At 43.8% G+C, this 21,277-nt stretch overlaps 1 protein-coding gene across 1 annotated transcript in view; it reads left to right on the forward strand.

Annotated features, from left to right (window-relative positions):
• The window catches only part of MELTF (melanotransferrin), a 207,836-nt gene that overhangs the window by 167,150 nt on the left and 19,409 nt on the right, over positions 1-21,277 (forward strand). The window lies entirely within an intron of this gene.

Consider the following 21,277-nt stretch of genomic DNA (forward strand, 5'->3'; position numbering starts at 1 on the left):
TCCGGTTTTTTCCACCTCTCCTCAGTCGCATGATGTTCCTGACTATTTGGCGGACTTTTATGATGTATTTAGTGAGAATGAGTCTGCGTCTTTGCCTCCTCATAGGAGTTATGACTGTGCAATTGATCTGAGCCCGGGGTGTAAATTTCCCAAGGGTCGGCTCTTCAATTTATCTGTACCCGAGCATGAGGCTATGCGATCCTATATTAAGGAGGCGTTGGAAAAGGGTCATATTAGACCATCCTCTTCACCCTTAGGTGCCGTTTTTTTTTCGTGGCCAAAAAGGATGGTTCATTAAGGCCTTGTATTGATTATCGTGCCCTCAACAAAATTACTATTAAATATCAGTATCCGTTACCCCTGATTTCGGATCTATTCTCTAGAGTTAAAGGTGCTTGCTGGTGTCATGGTCACGTGTCTCTGGACGCAGCGGGTACCGCAAGGTGAACCCATAACACACGTGACCCTGGAAACACCGCCTCCAGTGGGGCGCATTTAAATAATAAAACGTGCAGGTGGATACGCCGCCTCCACCTGGCGAATTTAGGTATTACACGTTATACAATAATTCTGGAAACCCCGCCTCCAGTAAGGCGAATTTAAAAAATAAGGGGGAACCTGGGAAACATTAACAATGGTGGGCCCTGCAATAGGGAATAGGGACATGGAGACCTCCTGAGCTCCCCTGAGCCAGTGTCCCTGCACTCCTAACGTTCCCTATACAGGCTCCGCGCCTGTCGCCGCACGCGAACCTTAACCCCTTGCTCGCCCTGACCCTAAACCCTCACTAGGGAATTGGGCGGTGCGGAAACTAATCCCACCACTGCACTAACAACACACATGAGGAAAGAAACAATACAGGGGGACACCACTTAGCTTTATGCTCTGTGCTTATGCTCCTGCAACAGAGCCCTCCACCTGCGTGCGTCTTCTCCTCCACCCGGATCCATCACCATAACGGGATCCTTCACCATAGTGCAGCCTTGGAGCAGAGTCCACCACCAGTTGCTGCTGCTTAGTAACAGAGTCCCAAGGATGAGTTCAGCTTCTGCCACGAAGTCAAGCATGCTTGAGTCCAGCTCAGCAGCCAAGTCCCACATGGTGAGTGCCACTCTCCATAGTAGCCACTCCACCAGTCCATGCAGACACTTCCTGCTGACACCATCACTGCGACCCCACCACGCCATGCCAGCTCTTCGTCCAGACACCATAGCTGACACACTCCCCCCCGGCTAAGCTGCACCGGACTCCTCCTCAGCTCCATCCTTCCACCAGGCTCTCACAAACTCAAATGACAGAATCAATATCACCAGCCGTGATTGCACACCCCTAGCACACCTTTATAGGGTGTCACACCTGATCCATAATTCCGTGCACAAAAAACCTAAAGTGTGATACCACTAACCACCACCGGGGACAGTCAAGACACCTTGGAACTTTCCAAAGTAAAAAAAGTTCACCCAGTGCAATTTTAAACTGTCAGATCATGACAGCTGGTTTACCAAGCTTGACCTCAGGGGGCGTATAATCTTATTCGCATGAAGCATGGGGATGAATGGAAGACGGCGTTTAATACTCCGGAGGGACATTTTGAGTACCTGGTGATGCCTTTTGGGCTCACTAATGCCCCTTCTGTCTTTCAGTGCTTCATGAACGACATTTTCCGAGACTTTGGATAAATTTTTGATTATCTATCTGGATGATATTTTGATCTTCTCCAAGGATTGGGATTCTCATGTGGAACATGTTCGGACTGTGTTCCGGATCTTGAGGGAGAATTCCCTGTATGTCAAGGGATCGAAATGCCTTTTTGGGGTACAGAGGATTTCATTTTTGGGATTTATTTTGTCTCCGTCAACTATTGAAATGGACCCGGCCAAGGTACAGGCCATTTATGATTGGGTTCAGCCCACTTCTTTGAAGGCCCTTCAGAAGTTTTTGGGTTTTGCTAATTTTTAGTGGAAATTTATAGCAAAATTTTCTAGTATTGCCAAGCCATTGACTGATCTGACTAAAAAGGGTGCTGATGTGTTGAATTGGTCTCCGGAGGCTGTTTCTTCCTTTCAGGAGCTGAAGCGAACATTCACTTCTGCCCCGGTTTTGCGGCAACCTGATGTCTCACTCCCGTTCTAGGTAGAGGTGGACGCTTTTGAGATTGGTGCAGGAGCTGTTTTGTCCCAAAAGGATCCTGTAACATCTAAAATGAATCCCTGTGCTTTCTTTTCCCGAAAGTTCTCCCCATCTGAACGTAACTATGATGTGGGGAATCGGGAACTGTTAGCCATGAAATGGGCATTTGAGGAGTGGAGACATTGGTTGGAGGGAGCTAAACACCAAGTCGTGGTCCTCACTGACCACAAGAATTTGATTTACCTGGAGTCGGCCAAACGCTTGAACCCTAGACAGGCTAGGTGGGCCTTGTTTTTTACACGTTTTGATTTTGTGGTCTCTTTTCTTCCTGGCACTAAGAATGTCAAGGCAGATGCCCTCTCTAGGAGCTTCTTTGCTGATTTTCCTGTGGTGACCAAGCCTGCTACCATCTTAGGCGAAGGGGTAGTTCTTTCTGCCATCTTGCCCGATTTGAGACGTGCTCTGGAAAAGTTCCAGGAGGACAAACCTGAGCGTTGTCCCAGTGGAAAATTTGTATGTTCCTGACCAGTGGAAGAAGAGAGTGATGTCTGAAGTTCATTGCTCTGCATTGGCTGGTCATCCAGGTATTTTTGGTACTCGAGATTTGGTGAGTCGGTCTTTTTGGAGGCCCGCCTTGTTTCGTGATGTCAGGAATTTTGTGCAGTCCTGTGGGACTTGCTCCCGGTCTAAACCTTGTTCTCGCTCTAGTGGGTTGTTGATGCCTTTGCCGGTCCCCAGGAGGCCATGGACCCATATTTCAATGGATTTCATCTCTGATATGCCTGTCTCTCAAAGGATGACTGTTATTTGGGTGATTTGTGATAGGTTCTCTAAGATGGTTCACCTTGTACCACTCCCTAAGTTGCTGTCTTCCTCTGAGTTGGTGCCCCTGTTTTTGCAACAGGTGGTTCGCTTGCACGGGATTCCTGAGAACATTGTATCTGACAGAGGAGTTCAATTTGTGTCTAGATTTTTGGAGGACTTTCTGTTCCAAGCTGGGAATTCAGTTGTCCTTCTCCTCTGCGTTTCACCCTCACACCAATGGGCAGACGGAGAGAACAAACCAGACTTTGGAGTTGTATTTGAGATGTTTTATTTCTGCCGATCAGGATGATTGGGTTTCATTTTTGCCCTTGGCCGAATTTGCTTTAAATAATAGAGCTAGTTCTGCCACTTTGATGTCACCTTTTTTTTGTAACTTTGGGTTTCACCCTCGATTTTCTTCAGGGCAGGTGGAGCCTTCTGCCTGCCCAGGTGTTGACACTGTGAGGTAGTGAGGCTGATTACAAAGCACCGGAGCAGAATGATGATAACTGGGTGACTGGGATTGCTGACTGGATATAAGGCAGACGACGCCCTTCTGCCTTGCGGGTGATTACACTGAGGGATTCTTGGAGACCAGTCTGATTCCTGCTCCTCAAAAGCTAAGTTTTCTGCTCTACTTTTTGCATTTGTGTTTTGGTTTTGTTTTGCCTTGTTTTTCTGGATTTCTGCCTTTCCCTGCTGGGTGAGCTGAATTCCTTTTTGCTCTGTCTTCAGATAATACCTGAGTACTGATATAGTCTTTTTGAAGCCTAGCATCATCAGGGCTTTTTTCCCTATCAGTCTGTTGGCTCTTGTTTTTGAGAGGGTTTTGGCGGATTGCAGACAGCAGCTTTTCTATTCTGTCCTATTTAGTTAGCTTGGGCCCTATCTTTCTATCTGTGTTAGTGTTTTCATCTTGCTTCACCGTCATAATATGTTGGGGGCTGCCTATTGCTTTGGGGTCTGCTCTGGGGCAGTTTAGTTTTTCCCCTTTCTGTCTTTAGGCTATGTAGTTCTCCGGCTGTGATCGAGGGGTCTAGTGCACCGTAGGAACCCCCCACGGCTACTGCTAGTTGTTGTTGTTAGGTTCAGGGTCTGCAATCCGATAGCTGCCAACTTCTCTGGTTTTCTGGACTTAGCTAGTATTTCTGTTTTTGCCTCCTACGGTGACTCATTCATAACAGAATCACCCGCCATACCGTAGATCCTATGGTACTCAATAGCAGCAAAGAATTGTAAAAAAAAAAGTGTGTGTATATTTTTTCCTCTATATCTCTGAGGCCGTAGGGGGATTTTTTTTTTTCTCTCATTCATAACAGGGTATGAGCGTACTCAGAACGAATTGCACAACAACTTTTGTGGTCCAATTTCTCCTGTTACCCTTGGGAAAATAAAAAATAGCAGGCTAAAAAATCATTTTTGAGGAAAATTATTTTTTATTTTCACTGCTCTGCGTTATAAACTTCTGTGAAGCACTTAGGGGTTCAAAGTGCTCACCACACATCTAGATAAGCTTCTTGGGGGGTCTAATTTCCAAAATTTGGTCACTTGTGTGGGGTTTCTACTGTTTAGGCACAGCAGGGGCTCTGCAAACGCAACATGACGCCCGTAGAACATTCCATCAAAGTCTGCATTGCAAAATGGCACTCCTTCCCTTCCGAGCTCTCCCATGCACCCAAACAGTGGTTCACCCCAACATATGGGGTATCGGTGTACTCAGGACAAATTTGCAAAATAACTTTTGTGCTCCAATTTCTCCTGTTAAGGCCCCGTCACACTACGCGACTTACCAGTGATCCCGGCACCGATATCAAGGTGTCAGGATCGCTAGTAAGTCGCTATGTGATCGCTGGTGAGCTGTCACACAGACAGCTTCACCAGCGATCAGCACAGCGATGCCGAGCGCCCGGTATCGCTGGCCATCCCTGTAAAAAAAATAGAATCAAAATAAAAAATGTAGTTATTCTCACCTTCCGACGTCCCGTTCAGCCATCCTGCCTCTCTCCACGCTCCGGTCCCAGTGATCCTTTGCGAGAATGACCGCGAGATGTCACGGTCTCGAGGGATAACAAAGTCTCGTGGTCATTCATGCAAAGGATCACTGGGACCGGAGCGTGGAGAGAGGCAGGATGGCTGAACGGGACGTCGGAAGGTGAGAATAACTATATTTTTTATTTTATTTTTTTTTTTTTTTTTTTTTTTTTACACCTGATCGCTGGTCTCCCGCCTGTCACACACAGCAATGCGTGCTGGCCAGCGGGAGACCAGCGACCAAAGAAATGTCCAGAGGTTTCTTCCAGCGATCAGCGATACCGGCAGGGGGGCCGCTCGCTGATCGCTGTCACACACAGCGATCTCGCTGGTGAGATCGCTGTTACGTCACATAAGTTGTGACTCAGCAGCGATCTCGCTACCGAGATCGCTTAGTGTGACGGGGCCTTTAGTCTTGTGAAAATAAAAAATAGCAGGCTAAAAAAATCATTTTTGAGGAAAAAAAATGATTTTTTATTTTCACTGCTCTGCGTTATAAACTTCTGTGAAGCACTTGGAGGTTCAAAGTGCTCACCACACATCTAGATAAGTTCCCTAAGGGGTCTAGTTTCCAAAATGGGGTCACTTTTTGGGGGTTTCCACTGTTTAGGCACATCAGGGGCTCTCCAAACGCAACATGGCGTCCGATCTCAATTCCAGCCAATTCTGCATTGAAAAAGTCAAACTGCGCTCCTTCCTTTGCGAGCTCTGCCATGTGCACAAAAAGTGGTTTATCCCCACATATGGGGTATCAGCGTATTCAGGAGAAATTAGTCAACCAATTTTTTTGGTTCGTTTTCTCTTTTAACACTTGTGAAAATAAAAAATTGGTTCTGAAGTAAATTTTTTGCAAAACAATGTTAAATGTTAATTTTTTTTCCTTCCACATTGCTTCTGTTCCTGTGAAGCACGTAAAGGGTTAATGTTGTGAACTCTCTTGATCTGACTTCTGAGTCGGGGCTCCCTCTTGTGGTTACAACGGGTAGTGGAGCTGGTTGTATTGACAGAAGTCTATCACCTGAAGACGATGATTGTAAGTCAGGGGTTACAGACTTCCTTCAGTTGCTGCTGGTGATTTGTTTGTCTTCCTGTGCATTGTGAAGTCTGCTTTTTCCCCTCCTTGGTCTTTCATCATTCAGATAAGTTATTTGTTTGCTGAATCTTTTGCATTTGATATAGTTTTTGCCATACTCTGCTTTCTGCTTTGCTGTGTGGGTTCAGCATTATTCCCTGCTGGTATTTGTGCTGGACCCCACTCATATGTCACAGCTTATGTCATTCTGTTCAGTATTGCTAATCCCCTGTTATATTAGTATCTTTTGCTTTGCTTCCAGTTCACACCAGAATGCTGATCTAGCGGGGGAGAGATCGTGAGACCTCAGTGTTTTTGTATATCAGACGTGTTGGATTTTTTAAGGTTTTTGCATGATTGCAGACAGTATCTTTTCTGTCCTATCTAAACAGTTTGGGCCCCATCATTTGCTCACTCTATTTTTTGCCTGCGTTTGTGCCTCATCTTGTCAACCGACAATATATGTTTGGGGGCTATCTATTCCTTTGGGGTTCTACTCTGGGGCAGTTTAGCTTTCCCCTTTCTTGCTTTAGGCTTAGTTAACTCTTTGGCTGTGCCGAGGCATCTAAGGCATTGTAGGCACGTCCCACGGCTAATGCTAGTTGTGTTGTTAGGTTTAGGGATCTGCAATCCGCTAAGTTGCCAACCTCTCTGGTTTCCTGGTTGCTTAGCTAATTCCCCGGTAATCCTCCTCGGTGACCGAATCATAACAGGTCAATAAATTTATTGAATGTGGTTTTAAGCACCTTGAGGGGTCCAGTTTTTAGAATGGTGTCACTTTTGGGTATTTTCTGTCATGTACACCCCTCAAAATGACTTTAAATATGATGTGGTCCCTAAAAAAAAAAAAAAAAAAAAAAAAAAAAAAAAAAAAAAATGGTTTTGTAAATGTTGTTAAAATAAGAAATTGCTGGTCAACTTTTAACCCTTATAACTTCATAACAAAAAAAATTTTGGTTCCAAAATTGTGCTGATGTAAACATGTGGGAAATGTTATTTATTAAGAAATTTGTGTGACATATCTCTCTGATTTAAGGGCATAATTTAAAGCTTGAAAATTGAATGTGGTTTTCAAAATTTTTGCCATATTTCCGTTTTTTTCATAAACAAGTCATAGAGAAGAAATTTTACCACTAACATGAAGTAAAATATGTCACGAATGGCTTTAAACTCATTTGCGCGGACAGGACAAGGGAGAGCGGTAAGAGAAAAGGCGGAGGGCTGGCGATATTTGTGAATGATAGATGGTGTGACTCTAGGCACATCGTGGTCAAAGCGCAAACATGCTGTAAGGACATTGAGCTATTAGCTGTGGGCATGAGACCTTTTTATTTACCGAGGGAACTATTGCATGCAATCATGATAGCTGCATATGTCCCCCCCTTCTGTGAAAGCTGATGCCACCACTGAGGTCCTACAATCCACAGTGAGCATGATGCAGTCCCTTCACCCCCAAGCACTCCTTCTGGTTTCTGGAGACTTCAATCATGTGTCTCCAGCATCCATACTACCCGGTTGCACACAGTATGTTACCTGCCTCACTAGAGACAACAAAATATTGGACTTGTTCTTTGCCAATGTGAGAGGGGCATATGCCTCGTCAGCCCTTGGAAGATCGGATCACAACCTAGTGCACCTCCAACCCGTGTACAAGACACTTGTACAGAGAGAACCTGCTGTCACTCGCACAGTGAGGATATGGACTGAGGAGAGTGATGATGCTCTGAGAGACTGCTTTGATACAACCACTTGGGATGTGCTGCAAGATTCCTATGGTGATGACATGGATGGTCTCACACACTGTATAATGGACTACATTAATTTCTGTGTAGACAATACGGTACCCACAAAAGTAGTGAGGTGCTTCTCTAACAATAAACCATGGATCAGCCCCGGAATAAAGGCTCTTCTCAAAGAGAAGAATGTTATGATTGAGTCACCGTAGGAGGCAAAAACAGAAATGCAAGCTAAGTCCAGAAAACCAGAGAGGTTGGCAGCTATCGGATTGCAGACCCCTGAACCTATCAACACAACTAGCAGTAGCCGTGGGGGGTTCCTACGATGCCCTAGACCCCTCGATCACAGCCGGAGGACTAGATAGCCTAAATACAGAAAGGGAAATCTAAACTGCCCCAGAGCAGACCCCAAAGCAAAAGGCAGCCCCCCACATATAATGACGGTGAAGCAAGAAGAAAGACTGAGCAAAGATGGGGCCCAAGCTAACTAGATAGGATAGGACAGGAAGGCTGCTGTCTGCAATCTGTGAAAAACCCTATGAAAATAAGAGCCAACAGACTGACAGTGGAAAAAGGCCCTGAAGACGCTAGGCTTCAAAAAGACTGTCAGTACTCAGGAATATTCTGAAGACAGAGCAACCGGCAAAAGGAGATTCAGCTCACCCCAGCAGGGAATGGCAGAATCCAGAAAAGCAAGGCAAACAAAAACAAAACACAAATGCAAAAAAAGGCAATGCAGAAAACTTGGCTTTAGAGGAGCAGGAATCAGACTGGTGTCCTAGAAGTCCACAGAGAAATCACCCACAGGGCAGAAGGGCGTCAGCAGCCTTATATCCAGTCAGTGTCTCCACTCAGCCAGTCATCATTAGGCTCAGGTGCCTGATAATCAGGCTCATTACCTTCCTTTACCAGAATAGGGAGTTCACCAGACCTCAGTGACAAAGGGGAAAATGAACTCCCAACAGAAGAAGTTGGCCTTCAGATCAGGTGACAAGGGCAGGCTGAGAAGTGCAGAAAGATCTGAAGAATCTAATCAGGCAGGGAAAGGCTAATTATAAGAGAAAGATTGAACTGAAATTGTCACAGAAAAGATTCATGAAGTCTGGGAGGGTCTAAAGTCTATATCTGGGCATAGACAGACTGTCTCCAGGATGGTTGTAGATGAAGAGGGGCTTAATGAACTTAATCTATTCTTTTCATGCAAGGAGAAAAATGGAGCAGACGGGTGTATATAGTAAAAAAATAGTCATCTTTATTAAATACAGACAAATGACAAATAGTAATAAGTAAAATCATGGGAACAACAACACCGCAGGATAAAGAACCAGAAGCCCACGGGCACAGAGACAGCCAACATGCATAACGTGGTGTATAAATGTGTGTAACTCAATAATAATCACCACGCAGCAACCACCTGAACAGTGCTACGCCGCAGAAAGTAAATATGGAGATATCCAAAAGGCGCTAAATGCGCCCAGTATAGAGAGCGGTATCTTACCACTGGTGGAGGCAGAGGCTGGAAGAGTCCGGGGCCAGGTTGGGGGCGAGCCCGACGCGCGTTTCACGTGTATAAACACACGCTTTCTCAAGGGAAGTGTCACAGAGAACGGTAAAGGACCTTTATATGCACCATGTGATGAGATCACATGACCGCCGGTAAACCAATGGGAGTGGTGTAGGGCGGCGCATGCGTGGTGGGCACAGCAAACGCTGGCAATGCAGGGACAAAGCGTCACACATCGCCCAAGGCCAGGGGGAGGGGGAAATTCCCGGAGGCCGAGAGACGCGTAAAGACACTCGCCCCGCAGCCGAACAGAAGCAGGCACAGCGGGCATGCGCACAACCAGAACCCAAAAGTGAGCGGTGATATCAGTTAGAAAAGTACACAAGGCTGAGCATGAGCTAATCATATGCAGACACAATGAGCGCACATGGATAATCAAAGAAATAATAACACTAAATTAAAGATAAAAGATAAAAAATAAACAACAAAAAATGATAAATTAATTCTAGAATTCAACATAGGTAAAAATATCAGAGAAACCGGATCCCCTATCAATATGCGGGGCATGATTCCCCACTCCATATTTACTATATATATATATATATATAATATATATATATAGCTGTAAAACGACCAAATACAAATGATCATGCGAACAATGCAGAATACATATATATAGGGAAATACGATATCCTCCGAATTGCAATTCTTGTATCCATGTGCGAGGAATAATGTCAATACGATAATGTGTATAAGAAATAGCGAACACGCGGCAGATCCATCTCCCATGCGGTAAGTGTACAACAGGGCAAAAAAAGGTCCAGAAGAAAGCTAGAAAAGGAAAAATAAAACAATGAATAAAATATACAATAATAAAACCAAAAAGAACCCCCAATCACTGGAATGGGGAATAACAGAGGGATGGGAGGGCAAGGCAAATGAAAACTAAAGAGTTATCTTGGAACTGTATTGATAAGTGTAGACATGAATGTTAGCAGAAAAGCAAGAGTCAGCTACAGGAAAGAGGCAAAAGATAACTATTCATTAAGGCCCTTAGGGGTCAGGGTGTCCAGTGTGACAATCCATTTAGCTTCGACTTGGGCTAGTCTCCGTTTATAGTTACCACCTCTTGCCCCCAAATGGACCTGATCAATGCCTCTAATTTTAAGGGAGATGGGATCACCATTATGGTACTGCCGAAAATGGCGAGGCAGAGTCTTAAGGAGAGAAAGATCTGTCACTGTCTTGGACGCACAAATGTCCCGCACATGCTCACGCACCCTCCTCCTGAGTTCTCTGGACGTGAGACCAACATAGATTTTTGAGCAGCCACATGTGGCGTAATAAATCACATTTGTGCTGCTACATGAAATCCGATGGCGAATATCAAACTGTCTCCGTCCATCGGAGGAGGTGAAGGTGTTGCAGCGCAGGACATTTGTGCATGCAAGACAGTGACCGCAAGGTATAGAGCCAGGTACAGGGCCCCTAGACCCAAATACATTAGTTGACACTGGGAGATAGTGACTCCTCACCAGAAGATCACTAAGATTTCTTGACCTTCTGGCTGTCATTGAGGGATATAGTCCCAGGGATGAACCCAAAGCAGGTTCAGTCCCAAGAATCGACCAATGTTTGGTAAGGATCTGCCTCATGTCTTCCCATTGATGGTTAAATGTAGAGATGAACCTAATTGGTCCATCCATGGTCTGTCGAGAGGCCCTGTCACGAGAAACCAAAAGACTACCGAGTGGAGTGGCTCTTGCTCTTAAATAGCCTTTTTTGATGCATCTGTTAGAGTAGCCCCGGCTCGAAAAACGCATTTTCAAATCGGCTGCTTGCATCTCAAACTTAGCATCTGACGAACAGATCCGCCTCATCCGTAAGAACTGTCCGACCGGGACAGCCCCTATGGTGGAAGGGTTGTGGGCAGAAGACGCATGAACTAGTTGGTTTGCGGTAGACATCAGTCTGGATGCGACCAGTGTGATCAACACACATAGTGACATCCAGAAAATTAATTTTGACAGCATCAAATGAGTACGTCAAATGGATGTTCAAATGATTATCGTTCAGCGTCTCCATAAAATCCCAGAGCTGCTGCACCGATCCATCCCACAAAAAGAAAATGTCATCTATATATCTATGCCAGCACAGAACATGGGAGGCGGCCGGCACTCCCGCGTCGCCAAATAAAGATCTCTCCCATGAACCGAGGAAGAGATTAGCGTACGCGGGCGCGCAGGCCGCGCCCATGGCTGTGCCGCGTTGCTGCAAGAAAAATTGATCTTTGAAAGTAAAAAAATTGTGGGTAAGGATAAAGTGCAACAGCTCGAGGATAAGCCCACATAAGGGGCCGTCCAGGTCGGAGGCACCCAGGAAGAGGCGGACCACGTTCATGCCATCGGTATGTCCAATGCAAGTATATAGACTCTCCATGTCGGCAGTAACCAAAAGAGTCCCTTGGTCCACAAAAATGCCATCGACCCTAGCCAGGGCGTCCGTGGTGTCACGTATGTAAGATGGCAAAGTTTCTACCAACGGTTTCAGATAAAAGTCAATAAATTGGCAGATGGGGTCACATAACCCATCAATACCGGACACTATGGGACGCCCAGGAGGGTCGAGGGCATTCTTGTGGACCTTGGGTAACAAATAAAAAGTTGGAACTCTGGGGTATTTAGCCACCAGACCATCAAAGACCTGCTTGGAAATGACATTAGTATCTAAAGCCTCGATGAGAATGCATTGGAGGTCGAGAGAGAAGGTCGCAAGAGGATTGGAAGGCAGACGAAGGTAAGTATCAGTATCCCTAAGTTGACGAAAGGCCTCCCGTTCATATTTATCGTGTGGCCATACTACAATGTTCCCCCCCCTTGTCAGCCGGTTTAAAGACCACATCCGATAAGGATTGCAATTCAGAAATGGCAGTACGTTGAGCATGAGTCAAATTATCAAATTGACGTTTAGTTGACAATTCCTTGAAGTCCTCGCAAACTAATTTCGTAAAGACCTCAATAGCCGGACTTAGCGACAAGGGGGGAAACTTTGTGGACCTTGGCAGAATCGATGGTGGAAACCTACTTGGAGATGGAGTCGCCTGCTCGTCAAGCAATTCCTCCAAGGTGCGGAGGGCCTCTTTCTCGACCTCACGCATCACCTCCCTGGAAGCCTTCTTGGCATGTAGTTTCCGCAGCAAAAGTTTGCGAGAAAATAAATGCAGGTCCTTCATGGCTGTAAAAAAATGAAAAGAATTAGTGGGACAAAAAGAAAGGCCTCTCGACAGAACATCCAGCTGTATTTTAGATAATGTATGGGAAGACAAATTAAGTACCTGTAGGCCAACCTGAGATTGGAAGACCTTCCCAATGTTGGACTTATTTTTAACGGTTTGCCTAGTCATGATACGTTTGATTGTAGAATTAGACTCAGAAGAACCAGCACCCGGGTACATCTTGGAATAATTTTCATTCTCACCTAATCTCACTATTAATCTATTCTTTAATAGATTTAATCACACACTGGCTGCTCCTGCCCCTGCATACCAATCACACCTCTCTGCTACAATAACCTCACCCCCTGCTGCAACTTGTCAACTGAGCCAGGGTCTGTTCTTCACAAGTACCCAGGTTGCAAAAGAACTGGATAAGATCAAAGTTTTGAAGGCTGCAGGTCCTGACGGCATCAGTGCAAGGCTAATCAAAACCTGCGGGCACCAACTGAGTGAGATCATTACATATCTGTTCAATATGAGCCTGAGAATAGGTATAGTACCACAACTGTGGAAATTATCGTGTGTGGTACCAGTTCCGAAGAAACCTTATCCGAAAGACCTTAATGACTATAGACCTGTAGCATTGACATCATACCTGATGAAGGTACTAGAGAGATTGGTTCTCGCACGTCTCCGTCCTCTAGTGAGCTCGGATATGGACCCTCTCCAGTTTGCCTACAGGCCGGACATTGGTGTGGATGATGCCATTATCCACCTTCTAGATAGGACTCTCTCTCACCTGGAGAAACCTGGGAACAGTGTGAGAATAATGTTCTTCGATTTCTCTAGTGCTTTTAATACCATACAGCCAGGTCTTCTGAGAGACAACCTGGGCCTTGTTGGCGTGGACCTCCAACTCTCCACCTGGATCCTTAACTACCTCATGAACCAACCTCAGTTTGTAAAGGTTCGGGACAGTGTGTCAGACACGGCGATCTGCAATACAGGGGCACCTAAAGGTACAGTTCTTGCCCCTTTTCTCTTCACACTGTACACTGCGGATTTTAAGTGCAACTCATCTATCTGCTACTTGCAGAAGTATTCTGATGACTCTGCAATAGTAGGCCTCATCACAGGAGGAGATGAAAGAGAGTACAGAGATACTAACCAAGCTTTTGCGGAGTTGTGTCAAAGGAACCACCTTTAGGATTAATTCCGGGAAGACCAAGGAATTGGTGGTGGACTTTCGCAAGGGAAAAAATCCACCAGTAGTAGTGAACATTCAGGGAAATGACATTGAGATAGTCGACACCTATAAGTACCTTGGTGTGATCCTCAATAATAAGATTGACTGGGCCCATCACTTGGATGCAGTGTACAGGAAGGGCCACAGTAGGCTTTATCTGCTCAGAAGGCTGAGAGCCTTCGGAGTTAGGGGGGCACTCCTTGCATCCTTCTTCAACTCTGTTGTGGCATCAGTCTTCTTCTTTGGTGTGGCATGCTGGGGTAGTTGCATATCAACCAGGGACAGGAATAGGCTGGACAAACTGATTAGAAGGGCCAGCTCTGTCCTGGGATGCCCCCTTGATCCAGTTCAGGAAGTAGGCGACAGGAGGATACTGGCCAAGGTGAGCTACATGGTGCAGAATGATTCCCATCCCATGCATGAGACTGTGACAAAGATGTGCAGTACTGTCAGTGACCGGCTACTTCATCCTAAATGTGAGAGGGAGGACTATCGAAAGTCCTTCCTTCCTGCATTCCAGAGTTATAACCTCATAAAGGGACAGTGTCAAAATTGTAAAAGCCGAAAAATGGCTCTGTCACTAAGGGGACAGATCAAAATGATATTGCTTCCTAAGCCCAGCTATTCCCTTCAACACAGTGCTGTACTGGTACCTAAATCCTTCTTTGAGAATTTAAATTCCCAAATTACATCTTTTATATGGGGGAGAACTAGACTTCAACTCAGGTTATCCACCCTACAGAGACCTAAACAAGGGGGTGGAGCGGCGCTACCAAACTTCTTCCTATATTATCTGGCTGGACAGGCTAAAGCCCAGGTAAATGGATGCCTGGTAATTATCGCCCAAATTCTGAAAGTCATCTGCTCCATGCTGCACAGATTGACTGCCCACTGGGTTTCCTAGGGTTGGAGAAAATTAGTGTCCCTCGTTTATTGCCCCTATCGGCTAGCGTGATCAGTTTGGAGGCAAATTAAAAAAGTTATTAAATTTGAAGACCTCATAGCTGAAATGCCCTCATGGAACAACAATTATTTTCCGCTGCTGTTAAACTACCCATCCGCTGACTTCTGGATGGGAATTTAGTGTCTTTTGAACAACTACAGGCTAAATGTGGTGTCCCGAGATCCCAATTTTTTTGCTATTTACAGCTAAGATCAGCCTTTCAGTCACACATAAGGTGTATGGACACGAGCCGTGCTATCTTGTCTCTACCTTTGATAGGGATTCTTAACTCGCAGGGTCCTCAGGGCCTTATCTCCTCCTTGTATACATACATGCTATCAGTGGGAGCTGAATCGACCATAAGGTCTATTAAGGGGAAGTAGGAGGGGCTCATCCCTGATGTGCAGCAAGGGGAATGGGAAGAGATTCTGGAGACTCCAATCAGGGTGTTCCCATCTATTAATAACAGAATAACCCAGTTATATATAATATACCAATCATTTGACTCCGACTCGACTCTTTAGGATCGGTCGCTTCCAATCATCAGAATGCTTGCGATGCCACTTGTTGGATGCAGATTTTATTCATATGGTATGGAAGTGCCCTATTATCGTTCAACACTGGAAAGAGGTGACGTCATTATTGACATCCCTGGTACAAACTCCTGTTCCTCTTGAACCACCGGTCTGTTTGTTTGGGGTATGGGATGAGGAAAGCTGGGGTCACTATGTTGGGATTTTTCTATTAAAGATGCTATTTATGGCCCGAAGGCTATTGGCATTACGATGAATGGGGGCTCACGTCCCTCCCTCAGAGCCTGGATTGAATTGGTAAACTTGGTTATTCCATTTGAGCGTACACTATATCAGAACAGGGGATGTCTGGGTAAATTTGATAAAATTGGGGATAGGTGGAATTCTTCCCATCTTACTCTACAGATACATACTGACTCGACATCAATGTAAGGAGTCAAGTTTTTTCGTTTTTGGGGGCATCGCACAGGGGATAATGTAAAGTATTAGACGAAATAGTAGTTGCTGTAGTTGTAGTCGTAGTTTAGGAGCTTTGAATAAGTCATATGTTTCTGAACATGTATAAGATCGAACGTTATTTACAGTTCCATGTTTCTTTGTTATTAGGTTTATTATTTGTACAATAGTATAAAGACTTGTATAATTTAAATGACATAAATGTTTAATTATAAACGGCTTATTGTCCTTTTGCAAATACTCCGTAGGATACGCATGTATCACCTTGGATATAAATAGGAGTGCGCATTTTGTTCTGTGTTTAATAATATATATGTATATGCGCTCTGTATCGTGCTTAATACTGTATGCAAATGTGTATATTGTACTTTTTATTTTGTGGTTAATAAGCAAATTAAAAAAAAAGATGGCTGCAGGGTCCTTCCTGCAGGGAGGTGGCTTCTCAGTGCCTGCTAAGAGCAGGACCTGAAAAGCTTCCTTCACTGCCTGTCAGATCACTGATCTGACACAGTGCTGTGCAAAGTGTTAGATCAGCGATCTGATTTTATACAGTGATGTCCCACCCAGGAACAATGTAAAAAAGTAAAAAAAAATATTATGCTGTGTAAAAATATATTTTTTAAAATTCTTAAATAAGGAAAAAATGTTTCCAATAAATGCATTTCTTTGTGTAAATTAAAAAAAAACACAATAAAAGTACACACATTTAGTATCGCCGCGTCCATAATGACCTGACCTATAAAACTGTCCCACTAGTTAACCCCTTCAGTGAACACCATAAAAAAAATAAAAACAAGGCAAAAAAAAATGCTTTCTCATACCACCGAACAAAGAGTGGAATAAAACGCAATAAAAAAGATGAAAATAAATAAACATGGTACCGCTGAAAATGTTATCTTGTCCCGCAAAAAACGAGCCCCAATACAGCATCATCAGTGAAAAATTAAAGTTATAGCTCTCAGAATAAAGCGATGCAAAAATAATTATTTTTTTATATAAAATAGTTTTTATTGTATAAAAGCGCCAAAACATTAAAAAATTACTTAAATGAGGTATCGCTGTTATCGTACTAAGAATTAAACTGCTTTATCAATTTTACCACACGTGGAACGGTGTAAACGTCCCACCCAAAAGAAATTCATGAATTGCTGGTTTTTGTTCATTCTGCCTCCCAAAAATCCTAATAAAAAATGTCATGTGCCCGAAAATGGTACCAATAAAGACGACAACTCGTCCCGCAAAAAACAAAACCTCACATGACTTTGTGGGCCAAAATATGGAAAAATTATAGCTCTCAAAATGTGGTGATGCAAAAACTATTTTTTGCAATAAAAAGCGTCTTTTAGCGTGTGATAGCTGCCAAACATAAAAACCCACTATAAATAGTAAATCAAACCCCCCCCCCTTTATCACCCCCTTAGTTAGGGGAAAAATAGTAAAATTAAAAAAAAATGTATTTATTTCCATTTTCCCATTAGGGTTAGGGTTGAGGCTAAAGTTTGGATTAGGGTTGGAGTTAGAATTGGGGGGTTTCCACTGTTTAGGCACTTCAGGGACTCTCCAAACGCGACATGGCTTCCGATCTCAATTCCAGCCAATTCTGCGTTGAAAAAGTCAAACGGTGCTCCTTCCCTTCCGAGCTCTGCCATGCGCCCAAACAGTGGTTCCCCCCACATGTGGGGTATCGGGGTACTCAGGACAAATTGGACATCAACTTTTGGGGGCCAATTTCTCCTGTTACCCTTGGTAAAATAAAAAAAAAAATTGGATATGAACTACATTTTTTGTGAAAAGATAAATGATATTTTTTTTTTTTTTAAACATTCCAAAAATTCCTGTGAAGGACCTGAAGGGTTAATAAACTTCTTGAATGTGGTTTTGAGCACCTTCAGGGGTGCAGTTTTTAGAATGGTGTCACTTTTTGGTATTTTACCACTAACGTGAAGTAAAATATGTTACGAGAAAACAATGTCAGAATCACTGGGATCCATGGAAGCCTTCCAGAGTTATTACCTCATAAAGGGACAGTGGTCAGAATTGTAAAAATTGTCCCAGTCCTTAACATGCAAACCACCCTTGGGGGTAAAGGGGTTAAATGGTAACTGTTTAAATTTTTATTTCATAATTATATAATACACATAAGATAAATTACAAAATTGCTTATTTTTATCAGAGAAATCAGGTTCTTTCTCCTCCGGAACTGATTATTTATTCTGAGATTTCACAATTCCAGAGGTAAATCTGTATTCAGTGAAGACAGATTTGTTACATAGAGATAGGGGATGGCAATTTCTATTCATAACATTATATGGAAAGGGGCAGGAGATAGAAGCTAGAGACAAAGCTCTTCCCTCTTCCACGGCCTCTATCGTAGGCTCACACTCGGTATGTCTGCTTGCTGCTTATATCAGAACAAGGCCAAGTTTACACAACTGTACTTTCAGTCCAAAGTTGTCTGTAAAAACAAATGATCAGCACACGGGCCGCACGCCGATTGTTCAATGGGGCAGTGCAAATGATTGTTTTTTTTTCACAGACTGAATCTGCATGTGAAAAATCTCACAACGTGCATTAGTTTCTTCTGTGTGTCAGATGACACTTGCCTGTTCAAGACAATGGGTGCGAAAAAATTATCAAGTTCCATATGGAGCAACTGTACAGCATCCAATTTTTCAGATACATTGCAGTTCTTCAACACTGGAACTATATTTGATTTTGAAAACATTGTTGATATATACCATAAATCGGATTGCACACAAAAAACAAATGAGAAAAATTGAGTGAGTTTTCTAGATGAAATACGGCCATTTTTTAAAAAATGTTTGTGACCGCTTAGCCTTACGGTAATAAATTTACTGATCAATAAAAAACTTTGCCCAGTCGCTGCTCTGCAAGAAATGTAAGTAGATGATCTGGCACTGCCATTATCTTTGTCTTTCTGATGGTAGTCACTCAAAAGCTAGGAGAGAATGTATGCATAAAGCAGAATATGAAACTTACCCATTTTTAAATAGTTAATAAAAGTTATGTCTGCAATAGGAACAAAATATATTGAATGTGACCACACATAGACAAGGTACAGGAGAACATGACTACTGGGAAGTATCAGGGATCACATGTCTCCAGATGAGATGAGAGCACCGCGTGGAGATAGGAAAGCGTCACTATGACGTGCTCAGTGCCGTGCTGTACTATAGGCTGGTGAATTCGGAAAAACATGAGGGCACCGTGTGTCGATGGGAACGTGTGACTATGACGCCCTCGGTGACACATTATCCAATAGGTGGGTTAGCTCTGAATATCGCCCCTCTCCTGTCGCGTCATAAGTTACATGCAAACCCCCCGAAATCTGGGCATGGCCAGAGCAATGACGCGATCTTGAGTGGGCGTGAAAGAGGGAAAATGTGTCATCATAGCAATGAGTGTCGCCAGCCACTAAATGTTGTACCAAACACTTGGTTTCATAGACCAGCTTTGTAAGTTGAGTAATGACTGTGTCATGGCCATAAGCTACATGAGGATTTAACAGTATACCTAAGAAGCCCAATAATGGTTTATCAGGGATTTAGAAGAAAGTATAAGAATGAAAATACAGGAAAAAGGAATTAACCAAAACATTTACTTTGCCCAATAATAGTGTATCCTGGGATTCAGAGGACATATAGGGTATAGGTGAAGAAGAAAAGACAAGGAGGTAACGTCAGGATAAAAATCAATGAATGAGGACAGTGAATATTGATAAATGTATTCAAAGAAAACATCAAATATTAAGGTGCTTATTTAGTCATGGGGATAGAGGTACTGAGACGAAAGATCCATTTAATCTCCCTCTGAAATAAGAGCTTAACTAAGTTGCTCCCGCTCTCAATGTCTCTAAATTTGATGGCTCTAATATTACCACCGTGTTCTTGATTGATGTGCCTGGCAATGGGTGTATCTATATTATTTTGAATGTTCCCGGTTGTGAGTTCATTTTTCCCTTCACCGTTGAGGTCTGATGAACTCCCTCCTCTGGTGAAGGAAGGTAGTGAGGCTGATTACCAAACACCTGGGCAGCTAGATGATGACTGGGTGGCTGGAATTGAGGACTGGATATAAGGCAGCCAACGCCCTTCTGCCTTGCTGGTGATCCTGCTGGATTCTTGGAGACCAGTCTGATTCCTACGTCTCAAAGCTAAGTTTTTTTTCTGCTCTGCTTTGTACACTTCAGTTTTGTTTTTGTTTTGCCTTGTTTTTTGGGAGTTCTGCCATCCCTGGCCGGGGGTGAGCTGAATTCCATTTTTGTCTCTGATCTGTTGATCTTTTGCTCTGTCTTCAGAATATACCTGAGTGCTGATTTAGTCTTTTGAAGCCTAGCGACTTCAGGGCCTGTTTTTCCTATCAGTCGTTTGGCACATTTTGGATAGGGTTTTTGCGGATGGCAGACAGCAGCTTTCCTATCCTGTCCTATTTTAGTTAGCTTGGGCCCCATCATTTGCTCAACCTATCTTTCTATCTGTGTTAGTGTTTTCATCTTGCTTCACCGTCATTATATGTTGGGGGCTGCCTATTGCTTTGGGGTCTGCTCTGGGGCAGTTTAGTTTTTCCCCTTTCTGTCTTTAGGCTATGTAGTTCTCCGGCTGTGATCGAGGGGTCTAGGGCACCGTAGGAACCCCCACGGCTACTGCTAGTTGTGGATAGGTTCAGGGGTCTGCAATCCGATAGCTGCCAACCTCTCTGGTTTTTCTGGACTCAGCTAGTATTTTGTTTTTTTTCCTCCTTTGGTGACTCATCATAACAGAATCACCAGCAATACCGCAGATCCTAGGGTACTCAATAGCAGGAGAGAATTGTGTTTAAAAAAAAAAAAAGTGTCAGAATTTTTTTTTTTTTGTGCATATTTTTTCCTCTATCTCTGAGGCCGTAGGGGGAATTTTTCTCTCAATGGAGATGAAGCAATTGTCTGATCGTGTGGAGCAGCTCGCTGCTGAAGTGCGGGGAATTTCTGCCTATCTTGCTCATTCACATGCTGCTGAACCAAAGATTCCTACTCCTGATGTGTTTTTTGGGGATCGGTCTAAATTCTTGAATTTCAAGAATAATTGTAAATTATTTTTTGCCTTGAAGCCTAACTCGTCTGGGAACTCCATGCAGCAGGTTAAAATTGTCATCTCTTTGCTGCGCGGCGATCCCCAGGATTGGGCGTTTTCTTTGAAACCTGATGATCCTATTCTGAATAATGTGAACGCATTTTTTTCAAGCCTTGGGGTTGTTGTATGATGAACCTAATGCTATTGATCAGGCTGAAAAGACCCTGTTGGCATTAAGCCAGGGTCGAGATTCGGCAGAGTTGTACTGTCAAAAATTCCAAAAGTGGGCGGTCCTTACTACCTGGAATGATGTGCCTTGGCAGCCCTCTTTCGGAAGGGTTTGTCAGAAACTGTAAAGGATACTATGGTGGGATTTCCTGTTCCCTCTGGTCTTGACGATTCTATGTCATTAGCCATTCAGGTGGATCGGCGTTTACGTGAACGCAAAACTACACGAGAGATGTTGCCACCTGTTGAACAAATGTCTGAATCTATGCAATGTGATAGAGTTTTGTCTAGGGCGCAACGTCAGGAGTTCA

The sequence above is a fragment of the Dendrobates tinctorius genome, unplaced genomic scaffold, assembly GCF_039654945.1.
Source record: "Dendrobates tinctorius isolate UK_male_01 unplaced genomic scaffold, ASM3965494v1 ptg000060l, whole genome shotgun sequence".
Lineage (NCBI taxonomy): Eukaryota > Metazoa > Chordata > Amphibia > Anura > Dendrobatidae > Dendrobates > Dendrobates tinctorius.